Source organism: Mus caroli, chromosome X (assembly GCF_900094665.2).
Source record: "Mus caroli chromosome X, CAROLI_EIJ_v1.1, whole genome shotgun sequence".
Classification (NCBI taxonomy): Eukaryota; Metazoa; Chordata; class Mammalia; order Rodentia; family Muridae; genus Mus; species Mus caroli.
In genome coordinates this window covers 659139-682329 of record NC_034589.1, presented here as the reverse complement: position 1 = coordinate 682329, position 23191 = coordinate 659139, and the positions used below count along the sequence as shown (strand labels likewise).

General features: G+C 39.9%; 1 protein-coding gene across 4 annotated transcripts in view; it reads right to left on the bottom strand.

The window, feature by feature from the left end:
• The window catches only part of Shroom4 (shroom family member 4), a 224059-nt gene that overhangs the window by 122115 nt on the left and 78753 nt on the right, over window positions 1–23191 (bottom strand). The gene's annotated exons all lie outside the window — the stretch shown is intronic.

The window sequence follows — 23191 nt, the reverse complement described above, 5'->3', positions numbered from 1 at the left end:
CCCAGAGCTCGTGTCTCTAGCTGCATATGTAGCAGAAGATGGCCTAGTAGGCCATCACTGGGAAGAGAGGCCCCTTGGTATTGCCAATTTTTTATGTCCCAGTAGGGGAGCAGGGCAGGGAGAGAGTATAGGGAACTTTCAAGATAGCATTTGAAATTTGAAATGTATATGAAAGAAAATATCTAATAAAAAATGTGCAAAAAAAGTTATAGAATCAGCCTAGGAAGCCTTGATTCTCATCAAGGGATGAGAATATAAGAAAATATGATATATACATATATAGGTATTTATTAAAATGTATATATGTGTTTATATTATATATATGCATAAATGTGTGTATATTATATATGCATTAATATAATATATAACCACAATGGAGTTTTATTTAGTCATGAAGAGAAAATATTTGTGAGTCTGACTTATTTTGCTCAGTATTATCTCTGGTTCTACCTTATCTTAGTCACGGTTTCTATTCCTACACAAACATCATGACCAAGAAGCCAGTTGGGGAGGAAAGGGTTTTTTCAGCTTACACATTCACATTGCTGTTCGTCACAATTAGACAGTCAGGACTGGGACTCAGGAAGGTCAGGAGGCAGGAGCTGATGTGGAGGCCATTGGAGGTATGTTTCTTTACTGGCTTGCTTCCACTGGTTTGCTCAGCTTGCTTTCTTATAGAACCCAGGACTACCAGCCCAGGGATAGCACCACCCACAATGGGCTGGGACCTCCCCCCTTGATCACTAGTTGAGAAAATGCCTTACAGATGGATCTCATGGGGGCATTTCCTCAAGGGAGGCCCCTTTCTCTGTGATAACTCCAGCTTGTGTCAAGTTGACACACAAAACCAGCCAGAACATACCTATTTTCCTGAAAACAACATATTAATAATAACATATTTTATGTCATATGTATAAAAAAGTTATGGGTAAACATATGTGTCACAAAAAACTTTTTTAGTCAATTCTCCAAGATTCTTGCCTAATTGCTAGACCATAATCCTTACTCCACCAGATTGTCCCTATTTTTAAGAAAGTAAAAAAAAATCATACCTATTTGTTGATGCATTCTTTCTATAAACAGAAAATATTAGCCCATATGTATGTATAAATACACATATACAGAAACACACACAGAAACTCACTTAATCTCTCTCTCTCTCTCTCTCTCTCTCTCTCTCTCTCACACACACACACACACACACACACACACACACACACTGAATAACTTTATAGCATCTTTGATAGATTTTCAAGTTTTAATAGCACTTTAATATCATCAGCATGTCCCATTTTGGGATACCAGTGGAATGAGATGTATAGATGAAGGTAAGCTGGCTTTGGCAAGCTTGACTATTATGAAATGTACTCACCAATGAACAAGTAAAGTCCTTGCTCCTTCAGAGCAGTAGTGTGAAATCATAAGCACACCTCAGACTGTGGGCTGGTTCTGACCTTTCCCCTCATCCCTGATGCTATCTGTTAAGCTCTCTTCATGCCACGAGAAATTAATCAGGGTGCCCTGAGAAGAGCGGATGTGGGCTTTGAAACCCCTGCAATGTCCTTGCTATGGTTGTCAACACTCTGATTCTAGTTTATAGACACTGTCTACCTTAACTTGTCTCTCAAATTACTCTCAGTCACCAAAAACATCTAGGGGACAGAAAACAAAACGAAACAAAGATTTCTACTGCATCTAATTTCATTTTCCCTATTGTATTCCATAAAGACAAGTCAGAAAACAAAAATCTATCTTTTACACACATGTTAATTAAAAAACCACATCCAGTTTAAAATATACAAGAAGTCCTATTTAAAGCAACAATCTGAACATATATCTAAAGTGAGGAAAAGGCCTTTGCCAGCCAAGAAGCAGGTAAGCAAATCCTACAAGGAGCTGTCCTATGGATCTGTCCCAAGGACTCCCCTGATCGTGAGTAAATAGAATTCTGATGTGGCCCATAGTGTCATCTATCCCTACAGACACCATCTTCCCCAAATGCTTAATCACCATCTAGTTTACAAAGCTTCATAACAAAGGGATTTAAAGCTTTGAATCATTACATTTCTCCAGGGACTAGCCCAAGTCAAAATCTGAGCATCCTTGCCAAAACCTCAGTGAGCCCAGAGCCAAGCTCAGCTCTAGGAATTTGTTGATAAGAATGAGGGCAAGGCATTTAAATGTGGTGGCTCTACTCAGCAACTAAAAGTAAGACTGGGTTTGTTTCTGCCAAAGATGATTCTACTCCCTCCATACTGCATTAGAATGAATGGAAGGTCTCTTCCACTATTAGCAGGGATGCACTTTATCAACCCAAGCCATTTGTTTATGGTAGAGGTTTTTCCTTATATTAAAGCCATTAAACATGCATTCTATTATCCACAAGTAAAATTCATTTTATTGGGTATGTATGCTGAAAACAATTTTACTGTTATAAATACTTCCTAAAAAATATAGATCATGGACCTAGAGAGTTAATGAAAATATGCGAGCAGGCATGCTGGATGTGTATGAAAGGATTTCAGTAAAATGTGCATAGTCAGACCACATTGAACTTCGGAGCTTCTGCTATTTAAATTGTAAGAATCATTCCTTAGTCTGCCTAATTTAATTAGTGAACATGAATACCAGATATTAATGGTAAGTTTAAGTTTGTACAGGAGACCCAGGAGGAAGGACTGAGACAGAGCAGAAGAGCTAGGAGGATCCAGGGAGGACTAGGCACACAAGGCAATCTCAAACGCCTTAGCAGAGGAATGAGGAGAAGTGGGGGCCCGTTCAGGAGTGTTTGAATGATGTTTCTTTAGGTGTGGAACATAAAACAGCACCATAGTGATCTTGCCTGGGAAGAACACCCTCAGTGCCAAGGGGTGTGGAGTCTGCAGGCAAATGGACTCCATCATAATTGGGTGAATAACAAGGCTTTACTTCTAAACTTAAGGTTAGAGAACTACAAATAATCAGGGATAGGAATACTACTACTACTACTACTTATAATGAATAAAGTACTTGGCTCGTTTTTGTCTAAACTTAACCTAAAAAGAGCAGAAAGAATTGCTTCTGCATTGCTGGTTCCCCAGATATGGACATCAAATGCCCATCAGTTTCTCCCCTGCCCCAAAGCTAATCCTGGCCTTACAAAGGGAAAATGATATCTGCTGTAAGAATAATCCATGCCTTGCACATCTCACTGAGCAGGAAGAAGATGGTGTGTCACTTCACAGTTCCTATGTGAACAGGAAACTCAGAACTAACAGTGTGATGGCTCACTTACTTCTAGATTTGCAGCCCTCTGTAAAAGCCACAGCAACTGTGGCAGTTTAATTGAAAGATAGATCTGTCCTGAGGCAAATAAAGAATATTACTGTTACTGCATTCACACTGTACACATCTGCCCTGCTTTGTCTTTCTGTGCGAGCCTTTTGCTTTGGTAGCCTGGCAGAGGATGCAGGGAAGTTAAATGATCCTTTTCTTCTTCATTTTCCACTGACCAGAGGGATACATTTAGAACAGAAATTCAAATCACTGCTGCGAAAAGGGATCCCAGACAGGAGCAATGTTTGGGGCATACAATATAAATGGCTAGCTCTGGAAATCAGAAAGCAAGCTCCATTTCATTTATGCCACATCTAGTGGAGCACCTCAAGTACCTAATGAAATGATCAAGTGGGCCCTAGTGAGTCCAGCAGGCCAGTGGTTTCCATGGATGGCCTTTAGTCTCTCCCCTGAAGTTTATTCAGTGTCGTAATCCCTTTTCGGTCAGAAATGACTAATGCTGAATTTGTACACTCTTTAGCTATTAAACTCTATTTAGCTTTTTTTGCACGATAGGTTATGAATAATGGCTTCAGAGAACTACCACTGAGAGTAGTCAATGAGCTTGGCTTGTGGATGGTTCAGATTCAAAATAGTTAATCATATCCTTTTGGATCAGAAGGTTGTTTTTATTTCATTTAGCAGGCTATTTTGAAAGTAGGTTTAGATCATATCGATTAGGAGTTTGCATATTAGTAATAGGTTGGTAATATAGAAATAATAAACTAAGCAATATTATTACCATCTCTCTCTAATAATCTGTTAGACTTTAACACATATTCTTGTTTTGATTTTGTAATTATGTATAGCTCATGAATGCCAATGAGTTGATATGTCAATATAGGTTGTTTTTTGTTGTTGTCATTGTTGTTATTTTGTTTTCTTTTTTATGATCCCAGGGCTGGTACTCCAAGCCATACAAATGTTACACAGCTGTTTCCCCATTGAGCTATAAACCTAGTGCACGGTGTGTGTTTTTGCGCTGGATTCTGTGTAAAATAGTGCTGGTCCTGTCAGTTTCCTAGGCTTATCCTGTAGGTTTTCACATAGTGCCATCTTCACGTTGGAGGAAGGACATTTAGAGATTCTGGTTTATCCCAGATAATTTTAGCTTTATATAGAGGAGCTGAAAATGACCTTGTATACTGAACTCTAATGATAACAACTTCATCCAGAAGATAGGAGGCCAAATTTTAGTATTTAGGTATGCCCTCCCCTTTGGTTCTGTCTATCCCTGTCTGCCCTATTCCTTGTCTACCACATCAACTTTGTAGGTTCCTTTGATTGTTTGTACTACTTTAGTCCCAATCATACCAAGTAGCCAGAAATCATGGGCAATTAAAACAAAACAAAACAAAAAAAGCAAAAAACAAGCAATGAAGGTAACTGAAAATTACCTAACTATGATTGTAAAGGCATGTGAATAATTTGCTGGGAGTGCTTGAAATGTTATATATAGTCATCTAACTGTTGATTATAGAAGACAAACATTTCTTAACATTTATTGAGACTCGTGTGTTTTACTGTATTTAAATCAGCCCTTAAAAATTAAAATTTTCTAGAGTAGACAGCTTGCATTTCTGTGAGGCAAAACATTTCTGGTAAATGGTCACCTTCCATAACAGAGCTTTAATGTATGAACTGACACATTCTAACATTCTGTTTTGAGACAATTTTCATCTACACCTGCACCTGGGGTTGACATTTTCCATAGGAAATTAAAACAAGGATCAACGCTTCATTTTCTTTACCTGCCAACTGGTAAAGGGCAAAGGTTTGGTTTGGTTTTTTTTATAGCTGTCACTTTCTATCTCAGAATATCCTAAATACAGGACCACTCCTCACTGAGTGTTAGAGTCAATTGAGTCATTGAGTATTAGCATCATTTGCTGGTCCCCTTGTCTATCCCAGATACATCTTTTTCTTATGGTCCAGGAAAACACTCACCTCTAGCAGCTTAACCTCACCATGCCAAGTCACACAGGAAAACTAAATCTTTACTATCCTCTCATCAGATTGCCCATAATTCTTGGCTACTCAGTATGACTGGAACTAAAGTAGTACAAACAATCAAAGTTGTGTGAATGTGTGTTCTTGTGTGAGCACATTGTATAAGAAGCCAGATAAAGGCATTGGATTTCCAGGACCTGGAGCTACGGACAGTTGTGACCAATCTAAAGTGGGTGCTGGGAACCAAATTTGGATCTTCTGTTAGACTAACGAACACTCTTAACCACTGACTCTTATCTCCACCCTCTCCCCATTGATTACCTTTTACTGTTCGTGATGTTCATGTCATATCATATAGACTCGTATAATATACTGAGTCTCTTTCATTTAGCACAATATGATGTTTCTGAGATTCATGTGTTCTATAGATATATACTATACTATTTTGTGTAAATATATGTGCCAATGGACTTCTAGGTTGTTTGCAGTTTTCCTTTGTTGTAAATAAGCAACTTTTTAAATGAACATATGCCTTTTTTCCTTGGACATCCCTAGGTATATATTGGATATGGGGGCTTCTAGAGTGGTTGTTTAGTTGTGTACTTTTGCTAGCAATGTAAAGAGTTCAAGTTGCTTTTTATTCCTTTCAGTAGCTAGTATTTTGAGTCTTTTATTTTATTTATTTATTTTGTCGTTCTAGAAGGCTTACGGTGATATTTTTCTGCGATTTAAGATTACATTTCCATGATCAAAAATTATATTGAGCATGTTTTATAAGCTTCTTTGGCATTTGGCTCTGTCGTTTAGTAGAGTGAATGTTCAGAATTTGTTGCCAATTGTTAATTGGCTGTTTGTTGCAGTTTCCAGTATTCTAAGTGTATAATATATTCTAGTTTTCTATAATCTATTACACTTTTATGCAATATATTTTGTTCATATTTTCCCCTCCCCCAACCTCTTCGGAATATTTTCTATCAGTCCTTTGTCAGATACGTGTTCTGAATATTTTCCCAGCTCGTGCTTTGTGCTTTTACTTTATGTGGTGTCACCTTTGATGAAATACAAGATTTGGGTTCTTTTGTGATTTCTGACTTTTGCATCCTTCCCAAGAAGCCTCTACACACTTCAAGGTCACAAAATATTATTCCTATGAATTCTTCTACCAGTTTCATTTCACACACACACACACACACATCATTGCCAACATTCTGTGCTACAGAGAAGAAAGGAAGGAAAGCCTTAGGATCTTTGCATTTCCTGTTGACCAGACTGAAAATATTCTTTGTCTAGATCCCATTATCAAGTATCATCTCAAGTCATGAGTTCTTAGAGAGGCCTTCCTTGACCTTCTCTATTTCCCCCATACTAACCTCCATCATAATAGCTCAAGCAAAAAGCTTATCCTCAGCTTATATCATGCTATTTAGTTCTATATAGGTTAACTTTCTGTCAAGATTCTAGTGAGAGAGAGACATTCTCTTCTTGCTGGCATCTAAGACAAAAAAAAAATGTCTGTAAAGAGCAATCTGCAGTTAGTCAATAAATATTCATTGAAAATAGAAGTGTCTGCAGGATATCGTCCAATTTACTTGCCTGGTTCTTCATTCTTCATTATAATTCTATTTTTACTTTGCTGATCATCTACCTGAGGTTTAGGGATATCACATGACTTGATCAAGTTAGAGTATATTAGGTATAAGAAATTCCTTTGATGAAGTTATGACAAATCTATTTATTTTGTATGGATAGGTTGCTGTCTGCCATCCTTAACTAGTAGCCCAAAGAACTTTTTGCCAAAAAGATACACACACAGACAGAGTTATTACTGGCTCATAATATTCCAGGATATTTAACCTTGAACTCAACATTCCTTGTTTGTCATGAATTGCACAAAAAGTAAATGTTAGATTCCTAATTTAATGTACGGAATGAAGCCTTTAAGGAAACATAGGTGCTTTACAATAAATACCTTGTGCCAAGATATGATTCTCCTTAGTTTTTAACATTCTAAGCCTTGGAATATCAATGTAGCACATACATAAGCCTTTACAAAATAACCATGAACATTGGGAGATTTAACTACCCCTAGCATCTGGAAATTCAGAATAACCTGTATTCTACCTGACTGCATATAGGCATTACAACAGACTTTTTCAGTCCAGTATTTCTTAAAAATTCTAAAAGCAAATACAGACCATGAGTATGAACCAGATTTTAACTTGGGGCAGTGCTTAACTAGTTCTTTTAGACTCCTAAAAGTTGTGTCTATGCAGTTCTCCAATGTTGAAGGAAGAGTTTGCCCCAATCTGACTTCATGAGACACTAGTTCCTATTTAAAGGCCATTCGTTCAGTAGATTAAGAATTGTATCATTTAGTGATTGACATATTTATGCTTTTGCATGATTCTCATATAAACAAATTCATGGGTCAGAAAATAATCCTTTATCAAGCCATGTTTCCTGTTTTGGGGTTTATTATGGCTACCATGATATAACTTAAAATACCTGAATATCTGTAGTATGCATTCGGTACTAATGGACAATAAGTGATAGTGAAGTTTTGTCAGGTCTGATCCAAATTACCTGTGGCTGCTGTGAATTATATGGAATTACACAGAGTTTAATGGTTCTCTGGCAATTTGCCTTGGCCCAAAGCCAAGGTAGCTAATGCTTCAATCAAAGTGCCCTCCCTACCCCCACCCCAAGACAGTTGCTGTTCCTGCCTGTGAAGAAGCCTTCCATACCTCTCACAAATGCCAAAGAGTTCCCTGACCCTCATCTCTTCCTCCTCCTTCTGCTCCTCCTCCACATGTACACCATGACATATTAATGACCTCTGCAGTTTTGCAGACACACATTGATTGGCTAGCAGTTACAAAGAGAACACTTTTAAGATTTGATTAAAACAGAAGAGCCAGTAGAGAAAAGATGAGAAGAACTATCAGTTGGCTCTTGCCCTTTCTCCAGTAGTACCATCTGCTAGATCAAAATACTCCCGATGGCTAAGAGCCCTGGCTCCACACTGCAGCATTACCTACAATAGCAGGCCTCCTGAGCCTCATCAGAACCTTTAAATGGTTGTGGGAACACATCCCACCATGTGCAGGTAAACTGCTCAACAAAGAGAATCCCATTGTGCAACAAATTGCCGTCCTCTGTTTTAGAAACCTCATGAGCCTTAGGCTGGGATCCTGCCACAGACTGTTGCCATCCCTTTGACTGGGTTGAGAGAGTGGGAAGAGGCCAAGTATGCAAAGGCCAAAAAGAAAAAGGGAAAAGGAAAAGGAAAGAAAAAAAGGCCCTGATAAACTTGCAAACACAATTTAAAATCTCGAGATGCACCATTTCCTCCCCTGATTCTTCTCACCAATACCTGCTCACCACTAAGCCCAGTTCCCCCAGTTGCTTTTAAAACTTTCCGTTGAACTTCAAGACTAGTAATTCCTATTCTTTGGCAAAGGTGAGGCCTGGATGCTTTGTCTAACCAATTCTAAAGTCCCACTTACTGGCTGTACCAGGGAGAAAGCTCATTTAAAAAAGACTAGCTGCCATAGTACCAGCAGGAGGGAAGGGCAGAAACCACAGGATTCCTACTCTGCACTGATTGCTGCTAACTCATTTCAGCTGCTAAGGAGAGGCCCTGTTGGGGGAGCCACAAGAGGAAATGGGTTCCATGTACAGTCCACCTTAAATTGCTCACAATTGTGTGCTTGAAAATAGGCTCCGCTAAACATTTCACATGCCTATTAGGACAAGCTGCAAAGCTTTAGGCTTTGCTGCACTTTTTGCCCAGATTGCCTGAGTCACTTTCCTATGGCAAAAATGATTAACAGTTGGCAAGTGAGATATGTGCAGGGAAGATAAAGGAGCTCCAAGGATAGTTAAATCTGGACCCAGGAAGGATGGTTTAAGTACGGTGACTTTTAGGCACATAAAGGATTTAAAGGATTTAGAGGATGAAGACCAACTGTTCTCAATTTGATTGAAAACAAGGTCCGGTGGGGGGTGGGGGTGGGAGAACTTGAAATCATAGTAAGATGTCTTATGATAGGAGGAAGGAAGAACTTTCTGCCTGCAAATGGACGTAGATCTTAGATGGTGTGCAGTGGTCAGTCGACCATGGCTATGGACTGTTCTCTGGAGTGGTTCTTCCAGTGGTAGAGGGGAAGATGAAAGTGTCACTTCAGGACTCTCCAGTACCCAGACTTTTCCTGTCTCTAACAGTCCAAGATCTTGAGAAGGGTCACTGGTGTACCCAAGGGGAAAACAAGAGCAACATGCAGCTTACTGCTGCTTCCAAATGTTGAAATCCATCCCCACTCTTTAGACATTTCTATGAGCCAAGCCTGTACTCCAGCCCCCACAATCTAAAGGGAAAGAAAAAAAGCTCACTTTTGACTTGCCAGGGCCCCTAGGCCATGCATATGGGAATAATAGTTTCTGAGCCCAAAAGCAGGACATGGTCTAACAATTATATTTATGGGGACAAAAGGACAGAGTATGTGAAATCAGAGCTGTCCTTGGGAAATGTGGGATGTATGGCCTCCATAGCCACATATTATCTCTTCCTGAGGGTTCTGACACAGGAGAGAGTTAATTAAAACTGTGCTGTGTTGTTTGGGCCTGGATTCTTTCTTTGTCTGCTACAAGATCAGTTAGGACTGTGAAAAGCCCCAGCACAAAAAAATTCCTCCTGTGTAGATTGCTGTGTATTCTCCCCCATTTAAAAACTTCATAAAAGGACCCTGCCTGTTAGCCATGAGCAGCTCTATAGGACATTACTGAAGGGAAGAAATGTAACCTGGTATAAGAAATCCATCCCATTAATTCATTCATTTACTAATTCCTTCCTTCCTGACAGCAGTGGTTCTCAAAGCATCAGCCCTAGACCAGCAGCTTTATTGTCTCATGGATGCTTGTAGGAAATGGAAATCGCCCTAGCCTAATGCCTACTGAATCACAAATTCTGGGGTGGAGCCAGTAATGTGTGTTTTAATTCCTCTGGGTGATTATGATGAGTGCTAAAGTGTGAAAAATCCCTGGATTAGTCATTCTCCTGGGGATGCTTACATTGATAATCAGCAACAGTGCTATTAACCAAGAAAATGAAAGCCACAGGCATGTTTGCTAAGGACAAGGATTAGCCATCAGTATGTCTGACAAGCTAGCCTAGAATGTCTCTCTCAATCCTGGGATCAGACTCATCTGACTTTTACCACATTGTAGTTCCACTTGAAACTGCATAGGCTCCATGTCGGTAGCTTCAACCATTTGAAGACAACAAATACTTCAAAGAGTGAAAAAGCTGTCTCTGTTTTGAGGATTCTTAGATGTCTCTTACAATATTTCTTAAATAATACACTATAAGAACCATTTACGCAGCATGGGCAGTGCATTGGGTGTCCTGGGTAACTAGAAATGCTTCCCAGAGCAAACATTATGCTTTTATATACGAGGTACTTGAGCATTCCAAGATTTTTGGTATGTGTTTGGAGGATTTCTGGAACCAATCCTTCATGGACACTTAAAACAAAACAAAACAAACAAACAAACAAACAAACAAATAAAGCAACTGTAATCAGAGGCTAGGATTCAAGGGGATAACTTAACTTGTTTGCTCTAATAGTCCTTTTTCAAATAAACCGAAGGGTTTCTCATCTAAATGCTACTCAGATATGCACACACTACTCTTGAACATTTTGTGACTATATTAGCCATTAGCCTCAGTGTGGGTCTGAACATAACAATTAAGGCTCACCCTACAGACTGAGCCGGGAATACTTTCTGCTCAGCAGCATTATGTTTTACTTTGAAACATACATAGAGAAGAGAACAACCACTTAATGCTGGTCCTTAAAGCGTACTAACATTAAATTACAATTAAATAAAACAATTATTGTTTTATCCTGATCTAAACTGATAAATTTAATCATAATGTCTGTTTAAACTGGAAAAAGAAATGCTTCTGGGTGAATTAATTATCAAAGTGAAGGGCACTGAGCACCAAATCTTATTAAGGGCCACCTGGTTCTCCCCTACAGTATCAGTTAGTAAAGAAAAAAAGAGATCTGTGCACAGCCTTGTAGTTAATCAACTACTTCTGGCTGCCAGTTAGGCTGTTGGTTCTGTCAGAAAAGTCACATAGCATAGTTAATTCAAATCAATGCATGAGAGGCAGAGACCAGCCTGGTCTTTCTAGCAAATACCAGACCAACCAATATTATACCATTAGATCTTGTCTTTTAAAAAATCAGCACAGGAAAATTTCTGGGGCAACCTAACATTTTATATATTAGTAGAGATTTGGGGTTACTCACATGCATGGTGTATCAAAACTCTCCCTTTGATACATTTGAGATTTCTGTATTTCATTATATATAAATTTTTCTTCAAAAAAAGAGAATTCTCAACCCTGAACACTGGTAAGTAATACACACCCTAAAGCTTTTATGGGAACTTACCTGGAAATGTGCCCCAAAGTAATAAAGCTACTACACGGAGTAAACAGAGAAATACATCTATGCACAGACTTTAACAAAAGCCCCAGTGTCAGGCAGGAGAAACCTCCTCTCAAGTTGTTGGTCAAGGGAATTCAAGAGACCCAATAATAATATAGGATTTGGCTGTATTGTAGCTGCTTCCCAGATATTAAAGGGCAGTTCCTATCAATGGATGAAGACTGAGGAATTGGTCTGAATTTGACCTGGATATCTCCTCTCTGATGACTAGCCCTCATAGGATTAGGAGAGATGCAAGCTGCCAAAGAAGAAAAGCCATCAATAGTTTTATCCAGCTTTAAAGTCTATAAACAACAGCAGTGGCCAGTTTGGAAAGAGATCCCAAGAGGCACAATAGTGGTACTTGTATCCCAGGGGTAACCAAGAGCCACCTAATTGGTGCAAGGCCCATTCAGTATAAGGGCATTTAACTCTGGCACTGTAAACTTAGCCAACTGGTTGAGGAAAGCTGTTGTTGGCTGGCTGGTTGAGGTCATGAATCTTAGAGGAGAACCTACTAGTATCACTTTCCTAAACCAGGACAATTTCTAACTATATTATAAATACATATCCTTACATCCACAGATAAGTGTAGCTCTTACTCCTTCATCAAGGAGGCTTCATTTTGCAGAAGATAGAGACCATTACGGAAAGCCACAATGGGTCAAAACACATTTACGATGTAACTTCAACACATAAGGGTTGAATTTTTCCACTAGAAAATGTCAGAAATAAATGCAAAAGATGCAAAAGACCTATTGGTTTAATTATAAAACAGACCGTTCATTAATTTTTTTTTATTTCACAAGCTCTGTGTGTGTGTGTGTGTGTGTGAGTTCTATAAATTAATCCAAATTCTGACTCCCCCATATAGTACAACAGTGTGACCTTGGGCAAGTCACTTTACCTCTCTGGAATCTGATTATTTAATGATTAAGTCATTTGTTTTTTAAAATGGGGATAATGGGACTCATAGAGTAGTTGCAGTTGGACTAGCATGTAAATTGCTGTCCACTTAATAAGTGCTCCATTAACGAAGGAACTCTGACTAAAGCGCCCCTTATTCATCTGCTATGCTTTCCACAGGTTTTCAGCCATGTGTTGTCTTTTGTATCAATCTCAGCTTGAATATTGAATATCTTTTGTAGAAATGGTTTGCAGATTGGGGCAAGCCTTTGGATTATGTTGTACAACCACAAACCAAATGACTGAACTTATATTCAGTCAAATATTGGCATGCAAACTTCTTGCAAAGGGGCTTTTGGAAAAAAAAAAACTACCAAGCAAATTTGAAGGCAAAAAAAGTGATGCTAGAGTATGGTCTAAGGTAATGTTTGTACCTTAGCTTAAATTCTAACTTCCACCCATAGCTACACCACTGTTTCCAGTTCCAGGACGGTGCTCAATGAAAAGGAAAAACATACCCTTGTTGGTTTCCTTTTCAGTTCATTTTCTGCATGGATTCTCCCTGAATTTGTTCCTTTAATGTAAACCCTTTCCTTTAATGTAATTCATTAATTAGTGTGAGACAGATGAACCATTCCCCTATTTTAGGCTAAGCCTATGCTCCTCTGCAAACGATCAACTCTGGCTTTAGTGAGTCCTCAGGAAGGTTTAGAGCAACCTGGAAGCTGGCTGAACTCCTAAGAAAGCATGGTCAGACTCCTGGGGCTCAGGAAGCAACTCAACAACAGACTGGTGAATAGCAGTCTCAGGTTTTTACAGAGGTCAGAAACTGTTAAGAGTAAAGCATACAGTTCAAGAAACACTTCAAAAGAGCTCGTTATGAAACTGCTGTACAACAGCGTGCATTACAGGAAATCATCCCCCCAAAGTGCAGCCAATTCTTTCATAGTTCAACTCCAATCAGGCTATGATTAAAGCATTTAAGGAGGCAGAAGCCAGCGAACTGGACTCCATAAGGCAGCACCATCAAGCAAGTCTTGGTCATTGGGCCTTAGCATATAATTGAGGCTTGCTTTAGGAATCGGAGGCTACAGACTGGACCTGTCCTCCCTGAGCCACCAGCAGCCCTTTTACAGTATACAGAACTCTTAGTACACTTGAAGACACCAACATATTGGTGTATATTTAAGGATTACTTACCACTTTAAATGCACTTTAACAGTTTGCAAATATGATTTAATTTACCATATGTTAAGACAGCCATATCAGATAAATAGTGGTAATATTTAATGATAAGATCTAGGAGAGTAAAAAAAGAAAAAGAAAAGAAAACTGCTACAGAAGCCCCAGCCAGTTATCATGGACCTGTGCTGTTTTTAAGTATATGCTGCAGAAGATCACGAGGCAACTTCAGAGGAACCTATTCTGCCCGCAAGGAGCAAAGCACAGTCATACTCAGAGACTTGGTTACCAGTGAGGAGTGTTTGCAGACTACTGATTAGGAGCTGCAGGAAACCGTGGAGGTTCACAACAGATGGCTAGGAGGATGAAATAAAAAGAATGATAGTGCATCTGTCAATCACTAAGAGAGTGCATTCCGTGTAGTCTACCATGAAAATGCTAGCATGTAAGGTCCTATGTATGCATGTAAGGTTCATTAGCTCAAGTTAGCCATTCCACAATGTGAACAGATTTTAAAATATTTCTGTTGAATACCATAATTATACTTTTGGCTAACTAAAAGTAATGTTTTAAATTTAAATAAGCACATGCCCCAGATACTTGTGGGAGTGAAGCAGGGGGTTTACAAGTTTGAGACCAGCTTGTTCAACAAAGTGAGATGGTGACTCAAAAAAATGTAAAATATATTGACCTTCAATGTATCTGACATTTTATATGGGTGATTACATGTTCTTCTATTGTCTTATAGGACCCCTATCACCAGGCTGCTAGAAAGCACATTACACATAATTTCTAACAAAAAGAACTGAATTGGATCAGGAGTTAACTGAGTCTCCCAAGGCCAAAGAGCTAATATGAACTCACGGATTCTGAAAGTACGCAGCTGTTCTCGTGTGCACACTGGTTATCTATCTATTAAGACAGACCCAAGAATGGTTTCCTGGACTGAATAGTTCTCAGGTCCCTTTCTTTCTTTTTTTATTAGGTATTTTCTTTATTTACATTTCAAGTGTTATCCTCTTTCCTAGTTTCCTCTCGAAAATCCCCTACCCACTCCCCCTGCTCCCCAACCCACCCACTGCTGCTTCCTGGCTCTGGCATCCCCTGTACTGGGGCATAAAGCCTTCACAGGTCAGATCCCTTTCTATCCAGCTCAGTAAGAACAAGGCAATAACTTACCCATTTGTTGCTATTGATCATGATGACCATCTGAATCAATCTGAAGCCTATCCTTCCTTTAGACTTTTACGTTTTAGTAACTTGAAGCCTACCTGGTTATTTGTGGAGTGGTTCCCAACAAAGCAAAATGTGTGTGTGTGTGTGTGTGTGTGTGAGTGTGTGTGTGAGACAGAGAGAGGGGGGGGTGAGGGAGAGGGGGAGAGAGAGAGACAGAGACAGAGAGAAAAAGAGAGAAGTGGGTAGAGGAGAGACAGACAGACAGACAGAGTGGACACTGAAACAAAGGCTTTGTGCATGCTATGCAAGTTCTTAACTAAGTTACATCCCCAGCCTTCTCAGCTGTTTGTACTTGTTATGAAAGGCTCCTGCTAATTTGTTCAGGCTGGCCTTGAATTTGCTCTGTAGCTCCGACAGGGCATGCACATGTTATCTTCTTTCCTCAGCGTCTTGAGTTACTAGGATTACAGGTCTGTGTCCCCAGACCTAGCTCAGAAATCTTATTTCTTGAAGCTGGAGGTTAGCCCTGCTGAGTCTGGCCTTCTCTATAGTACTCATAGCTTGGCTTGCTACTGTGGGCTTGCTACTTGGGCTCGCTCTCGTGGTACTGGAGGCAGGCCTCATTGGGAGTCAGAGAAGTTCCTGAAACGAAATTTAAGTTGGAAATGATAGTAGTGAATGCTTCTATTATAACCACAGCCTCTGGAAAGCTGAGGATTATCAAAAGCTTGAGGACAGACTAGGCTACATAGTAAATTCCAGGTCAGCCTAGACTATGAGTGAGAACTATTCAAAAACAGCTACTGATTAATAACCATCAGTTATTAAAGCTATGTTAATCCATAACAGCAGCAGCTGAGGGCCAAATCAGAAGAAAAGTAATGTATTCTTCATACTAACCCTAGAAATCCTTGTCCCTCCTGACAGTGCTAGGGGTGAAGAGGCAAGAACACTTACATTCGAACCACTTCCAACAAGTAGTCTTCATTCCCCCTTAGATGACCTCAAGTTGACTCCTCTCTACAAGATAGCAGTCTTGAACTGCTTGCATTAAGATGGAAGTTTCACCTCCAAGTCCCAAAGCCTTCTTTGCACATTAAGACAAAGTTCTGCAGAAGTGTCTATATATCTCCTTTCTACTAAACACTTACTGTATTGTCAAGATGCTCCTGGGATATCCATTTCTTCAATAGTAGAATACATACAAAGAGCCTGGCTGGGCCTATCCTGTCTAAGTATACTAAAGCCATGAAACACAGTCATTAGATTTGTATAAAGATCTGAAAAGTGCCTTTTACCACCATCAGGCTCCAAGCCTGGAGTTATTTATAGGGTTATAAACAAGACTGAACAGGACAGTCTCACATATCCACCATGGTGAGTAAAACATACATACTGAGTGGCTACTGAGTAGATCTAAGCTGAGTTTGGCAGTATGAAGATTTCTGTGTTTCTAATACCTGTGGGAGAAGTAATTAACAATGAAACTAGAAAAACTTAGCATGGATGGGATGAATGTAGATGTGATTTTCAAAATACCAAACAAACAAACAAAATAAAACCAGTTCAACTGGAGCTCCAACCAAGCAGAGTGAGTCCAGTCAAGATATAGAGCATGTCATCCAGGTCCCTTATTGAGCTGAATACTAGTGGTGGCTCCAAGAAGAGGGAGGAAGTCAGCTGAAGGCATAAGAAGACATAGGAGCAGCCATTATCAAAGTATTGTGTGCATTTGTATATACATATATGCCTATACATATATACATATAAAACAACAGCCATGATTCTATCAGTATATCCCAGTAGAATGCAGCAGTTCTTAAATGCCAGTTGACTGAGTATGACAGTTACCTTGTGCAGATCCAGGAGTATGGAAATGTCATGTAGACAGAAAAGTATCCTTACTGACTGTATTCACTATGGGCTAGATTATCAGCAGTAAGCAAAGGCTTTGAATGCACATGGGAAGATGGATGATAGCCTAAATTACCGCAGTGGCAAGAAGCATGTATGTATATATACAGGTCCAAAGATGCTTACACAAAAACTCAATTCTACATATAATCGTTGTTCTCAAGGATTGCCCAGGCCTTTTGCGTTCTGGTTTGGATTCTCCATCCCATTGCATCCTTACATATTATCACATGCATGCATGCACACAGGGGTGGGGTGCACACTACACTTGTCTGACAGACTTTACTTCAATGTACATACTCATCTAGTAGCTGTCAGGCTATAAGTATAGTAGGCAACAGGCCTACTAAGACAATTCCATTCAAATTAGGAAGCTATATTTCCAGTTGTAAGAGAGTGGTTCTAGTATAGACAATTGCTTTCATAACCCCATGCTTTGAATGGGCCACTCTACTATTCTAAACACAGTCACATAATCATCTTGCTTTTTTCTCTTAATAATGGCCCAATGCAATCAATAATGTTGGTGCTATATGGCTCTAATACATATATGAAAAAAATGAGCATTGTAGAGAAGGGACTTCCATAAAATCACTTACAAGAACTAAATGTCTTCTGCATCCTGGTTTCATATTCTTTTCATCTACTATATGGTCTATTTCGGATATAACATTCAAGTGTTCTTCTTCCCACTTCCTGTGAACCAGTAATTATTCTACCAATTTCAATGATTGTTTCTAAGATAATGCTTAAATATATTAGTTAAGCATATATAGTAGGAATAATTAGAACCCTTAAAATACACAGATGACTCAGAGACACCAAATCTATTCCCTAAAGTCCTGCTCAGGTCTCACCATTGCCAACCAAGAAATTTCCCCTGTTGACACCAATTCAATCAGCTCAGCCCAGTGCCTCTTAAATGTTTACCCTTAGGTTATCACATTAGAGCTTTATTCTCTACCACTGTGTGCTCGGATAATCAGTCTCTGGTTTCTACTTTCTAGTTTCTTGTCCGCATCTAGCACAAAGCTGGATACAAAAAGGAACACTAAAGTGTTATTAATGGATGGCTTGATTCACTCAAGTCAGTGTCTCTGATTCCCAGGTCAACAATGCACTCTAAATGTGTGTGTGTGTGTGTATGCACACACGTGTGTATGTATATGTTGTGTGAGTATGTAAGTATGTGTGTAGGTGTATGTGTGAATGTGCATGTGTCTGTGTGTATATATGTGCAAATGTGTATGTGTGTGTGTGTATATATGTGTGAGTGTGTACATGTGTATGTGCGTGTGTGTGTGTGCACTGTGGGGGGGGGGGTGTACGGGCTATGTACATTTTGATCCATTCACCACTCATCCAATGGCCCTGAGGGCCACTAACTCAATGCTGTCAAAATGCAGCATCAGCACATAGTCATTTTACATTCCAACAGGAACTGAGCAAGGAAACTCTTACTCCTCATTTTTCAAAATAAATATTTCTCTTGTTCCAAGTGGTATATCTTTAACATCATGTGTACATTTCTGAAACAAAGTCCAGATGAGAAACCAGTTCATATATATGTCCATCCCAATATAAGAATGGTCAATTCCTGCTCATGGTCACTTTTATTTCTAAAATCCCAAGTGAAATGAGAGGAGAGAGAAGAGAGGAGAGAGGAGACGGGGGAGAGAGGGAGAGGGGAGAGGGGAGAGGAGGGAAGGGGAGAGGGGGAGGAAGGAGAGAGGGGAGAGAGACTGACCAACCAACCAAGGCATCAGGTTGCAGGAAGAAGGTAGGCCAACTTGTGAAAGATTGTTAAAACAATCTCATCAAGGCTTGTGGCATGTCTGCTAAGACTAGGGCGTGGGAATGGCACGAATAAGGTGCTATAATGGCATCTGTCTCTTCTCGTGCCTGTCCATGCAGATTTCTTAGGGTCACAAATGAGAAGGCAGCTAAATTTTGTTCTTAATAAGACAGGACCCTTGTAGAATACCCTTTAGAAAAAAGGGAGATCAAAGAAAGTGAACTCAAAGAAGCCAACTAGACAAATACGATACAAAGAACATCAAACTCTTGGTCATTTGGAAAGAACGTTCTTACAGTTCTAACCAAGGGTGAAGGAATATGTTTTCTTTTTCTTTTTCTATTCCATCACTGTTCAAGTATACACCATTTTCCAGGTATAGTGAGTGACAATATCAATTCTGTTTTTTCCAGTATCAATTCTTTTGTCCCATATAAATTGTTATTCTCATTTTACAAATGACAAAACTGGTATAACTTTACCCATTATTATAGTTTTAACATAGATTCAATAGGATTTTTCCTAATGCTATGTCTTCCCAGTATGCTGACACACTTGGTTTTAAATATTGTGCAGCAAAGCTTAACAGAGAAAAAGCAGGCAGGGCCATTCATTCCTTGCTAAAGGACTAGGAGATTCAAAGAAAGAAGAGGGATATTTAAGTAAATCATGAATACCTCCAAAGGCTTCCCTTAGGGAGAGACAGGCGACAGAACATGAGGCAGAAACAGATGGAACCAGATTGCAAATAGGTTCCTATCTCACATTAAGTGGTGTGGATTTTCTGCTGGGAGATATGTGATAGAGTAGAAGAACCAGAAAGGCTCTCTAGTTGAGGAAAGACATTGTGGTAGTAAGGACTGCTGATTCTAAGGAGCATTCTGCAGGGGGGCAAGAATGTATGGCAACAGTCAGTCTGAGGCCCAGCTTTGAAAATGCTGCTGCCAGTGAAATCACCCCCCCACACACACACACACCCCAGTACCCAGTATTCAATTTCAAAGCTGCAGGCTTCACAGCATCTATCCTCCCAGCCTTGCCTTAAACACTGCATATGTTACTTTGACTTACAAACTACTAACAAGTTTTGTTTGGTCCTTTGGGGCCTCCTCATTTGTCTCCATTTTCTAAGCTGAAGGCTTTGTAGCTCCCCTGGGCCCAGCTTAGCCCAGATGGCTGGGGCAGGCAGAGAGAAATCAGGTAGGCTCCAAATACAAAGGGCCTTGATTAGCACGGTTCACATTCCTCACATTGCACTGCAATTCACAGTGAAACCCTACAGGACGGTTTTATGAAAGGTTTGGGATGAGTTTGGGGCTGCTTTTTCTTTCTTCTTTTTTTTTATAAGTGTGTTTCTGGGCTATAGCTATTTCCTCTGTCCTTGAGTTAAATAACAGCACAGGCAGAGAGTTTACAACAATGCTGAAAATATGTTTTTATAGGAATTGGGGATCCAACATGAAAGACCACAGCAATAGTCACAAAAGAACAGGGAAATGAGGCTGCCCAGGGTAGGACTGATAGGGCAAGTTTCAGCTAGCACAAGTGCACAGAAGTCAAGCATAACTACCTGCTTGGTACTCGGGCCAGCTTTAGCCCTCAGTGAATTTGCAATCAACATGCAGAGCTGATTTCGTTCTGGTCATATGCACCCAGTAGAGCCCTAGTATAATCCCTAAGGTGTGGACTTTCTCTATTAACCAAGGAAACTGAAGCATACAAATGAGTCACATGTATTTCATGGATAAGAGCAGTCAACAAAACATTCGTGGGAAACCCACCCTCCTAAAGAACAGGATGTTCATAACAAAAGCCTCCTGGGTTCCATCTTTACATGTAACTTATATTTATTATTACTATTTTTGTTTCACAAAATAATGATTTATTACATTTTCACTTATGTGTATCACTGTACTTTGCTGATATCTGCTCTCCATTACCTACCCTTGTGTCCCCCAAAACTGTTTCCTCCTCTATGTAAATAATTGCCCTACTTTCCTGTTCATATAATACATACAAATACTATATTCTACTATAATTTATTATATGTTTTTGAACTAGAGCTCAGGTGAGAAAATGTATATCTATACATACATACATACATACATATCCCAGTCAGGATTCATGTACATGAGCAAAAAGCAATTTCATTCCTGAAATCTCGATTGCAGAGAAAAAGTGAGGAAACGAAGGTTTTTTTGTTTCTCTCTCTCTCTCTCCATTTCTGTCATTTCCCTTAAGGCACACAAACACACACAGATACACACATACAGGCATGTACATATACACATACAAGAGAGACACAAAGACAGAAATAAAGATATACAGAGGGAGAAAGACATAGAGACTGAGAAAGATTCTTTGACTGTTTTTAGTTAACAGCTTTATTGAAATATAATTTATATATCATGCAATTGTCATATCATAAAGATTCATTAATTTTAAATGCAATGCAATGGCTGCTACTATATTTTCCAAGTGAGATAATGATGATCATCAACATCTCATTTTAGAACATTATTATGACCCAAAAAGGAACTTTTAGCACATATAGCTCACCCTATAAACAGAATATGGTCATTTGTGCATCTCATCTCCTCTTCTCTCTCTCTCTCTCTCTCTCTCTCTCTCTCTCTCTCTCTCTCTCTCTCTCACACACACACACACACACACACACACACANCTCTCTCTCTCTCTCTCTCTCTCTCTCTCTCTCTCTCTCACACACACACACACACACACACACACACACACACAAGTGTGTGTGTGTGTGTGTGTGTGTGTGTGTGTGTATGAAAGCCTGTCAACCACAGGTTTTATTTCTCAGGTGCTATCAGCATTGTTTTTCAAGACCTCTTTTGTTTATTGGCCTGGAGCTCCCCCAGTAGGAGACTGGCTAGCCTGCAGGCCTCAGGAAGCCACTTGGCTGCCTCTCCAGTAGGATCACAAGCACCTACTGCATCCAGAGTTGTTCCTTGGTTCTGGGGATCAAACTCAGGGCCACTTGTTTATGTGGAAATTGCAATCTATCTGGCCCTAGTTTCTTTTACTTAGTATAATGCTTCCAAGCTTCATGCATATCATAAAATATATCAGTATTTCAATTCTCTTTATTGACAATATGGAATATGCCACATTTTGTTTGTCTATATCTTGATGGACATTTGAGTTACTCCAGTGTTTTGCTATTGTGGATAAACATCCATGTATAAATTTCTATATGGAAGTGTTTTCATTTCTTTTAAATGGTATCTAGGAAGATGTGATGTACATCATAGGTCAATGTATGCTAAGAAAGAAGCAAAGGAACTACCAACGTGTTTTCCATGTTTTCCAACATGCCTATTCCATTTTATAGTCTTATCAACATTTATGATGATTAACAAACACTTAGCTTGTAGAAACTATGAAAAAGCCAACCATTTCAAGGCCCTTGAAATTGTCCTAATGACACACAGGAAGTGGAGAAATGGTTACCCAACTCTAACTACTGAACTAGGTAAGAACAGTAGGGCTCAGTAGCACTTATAACATGACTTGTTCCTAGGCCACCTCTTTTCCAATGGTATGAAAGCTCTATTCCAGATGAAATATGCTAAGAGACAGGTTCCCCTCCCCACTTCCATTCATATGAATGCTTTGCTCCAGGAAGTCTAACAAAGACACAGTTAAACAGAGCCTCCTGGGGTCACCAACATCTGGAAGTCTGAAAGTCTGTGTGCATGTGTGCTGATCTGGGAACAATCTGAGTGAGAAGGCAGACAGCCTGTAAAATAGTCTCCAACTACACAAATCTAGCAGATCAAGGGTCTTAACCACAACCTTGACAAACCATGGGTTTAACAATGTGCTACTCTTCTCCAGGACCTGCTCATGGGAATGTAGATCTTAAGAAAACTCACATTGGCCTGGTGCTGGTGGCTCACACCTTGAACCCCAGCACTCTGGAGTCAGAAGCCAGGCGATCTCTGTGACTTCAAGGCCAGCATGGTCTACAGAACGAGTTCTAGGACAACCAAGCTACACAGAGAAACTCCTGTCTCATAAAATAAAAATAAATAACATTTGACCCTAGAAGCCCAGACAGAAAGAGAACATCTGGCTCCAGACATCCAGGCACCTTCCCTGCCAGAGGAGAGGCGTCCGCCCAGCCCGGGAAGTCGTTGCCACAACATCTGCCAGAGACATCTTGGTTCCTGGATCCTGCAAAGACTAGTCTGCACAGGTGAGAGTGTGGACTACAGAATCTAATAGCTTCTGGGTCAGGTGGAGGCACAGAGCTTCGAAGACAAGCCCCGTTTCGGGCTCCAGACATCCGGGCACATTCCCTGCCATAGGAGAGGTGTCCACCGTGCCCGGGAGGGCTTTGCCAGAGCATCCACGGGAGCCATCTTCCTTCCCTGGTCCCCCCAAGACTAGTCTGCACAGGTGAGAGTGTGGACTACAGAAGCTAACA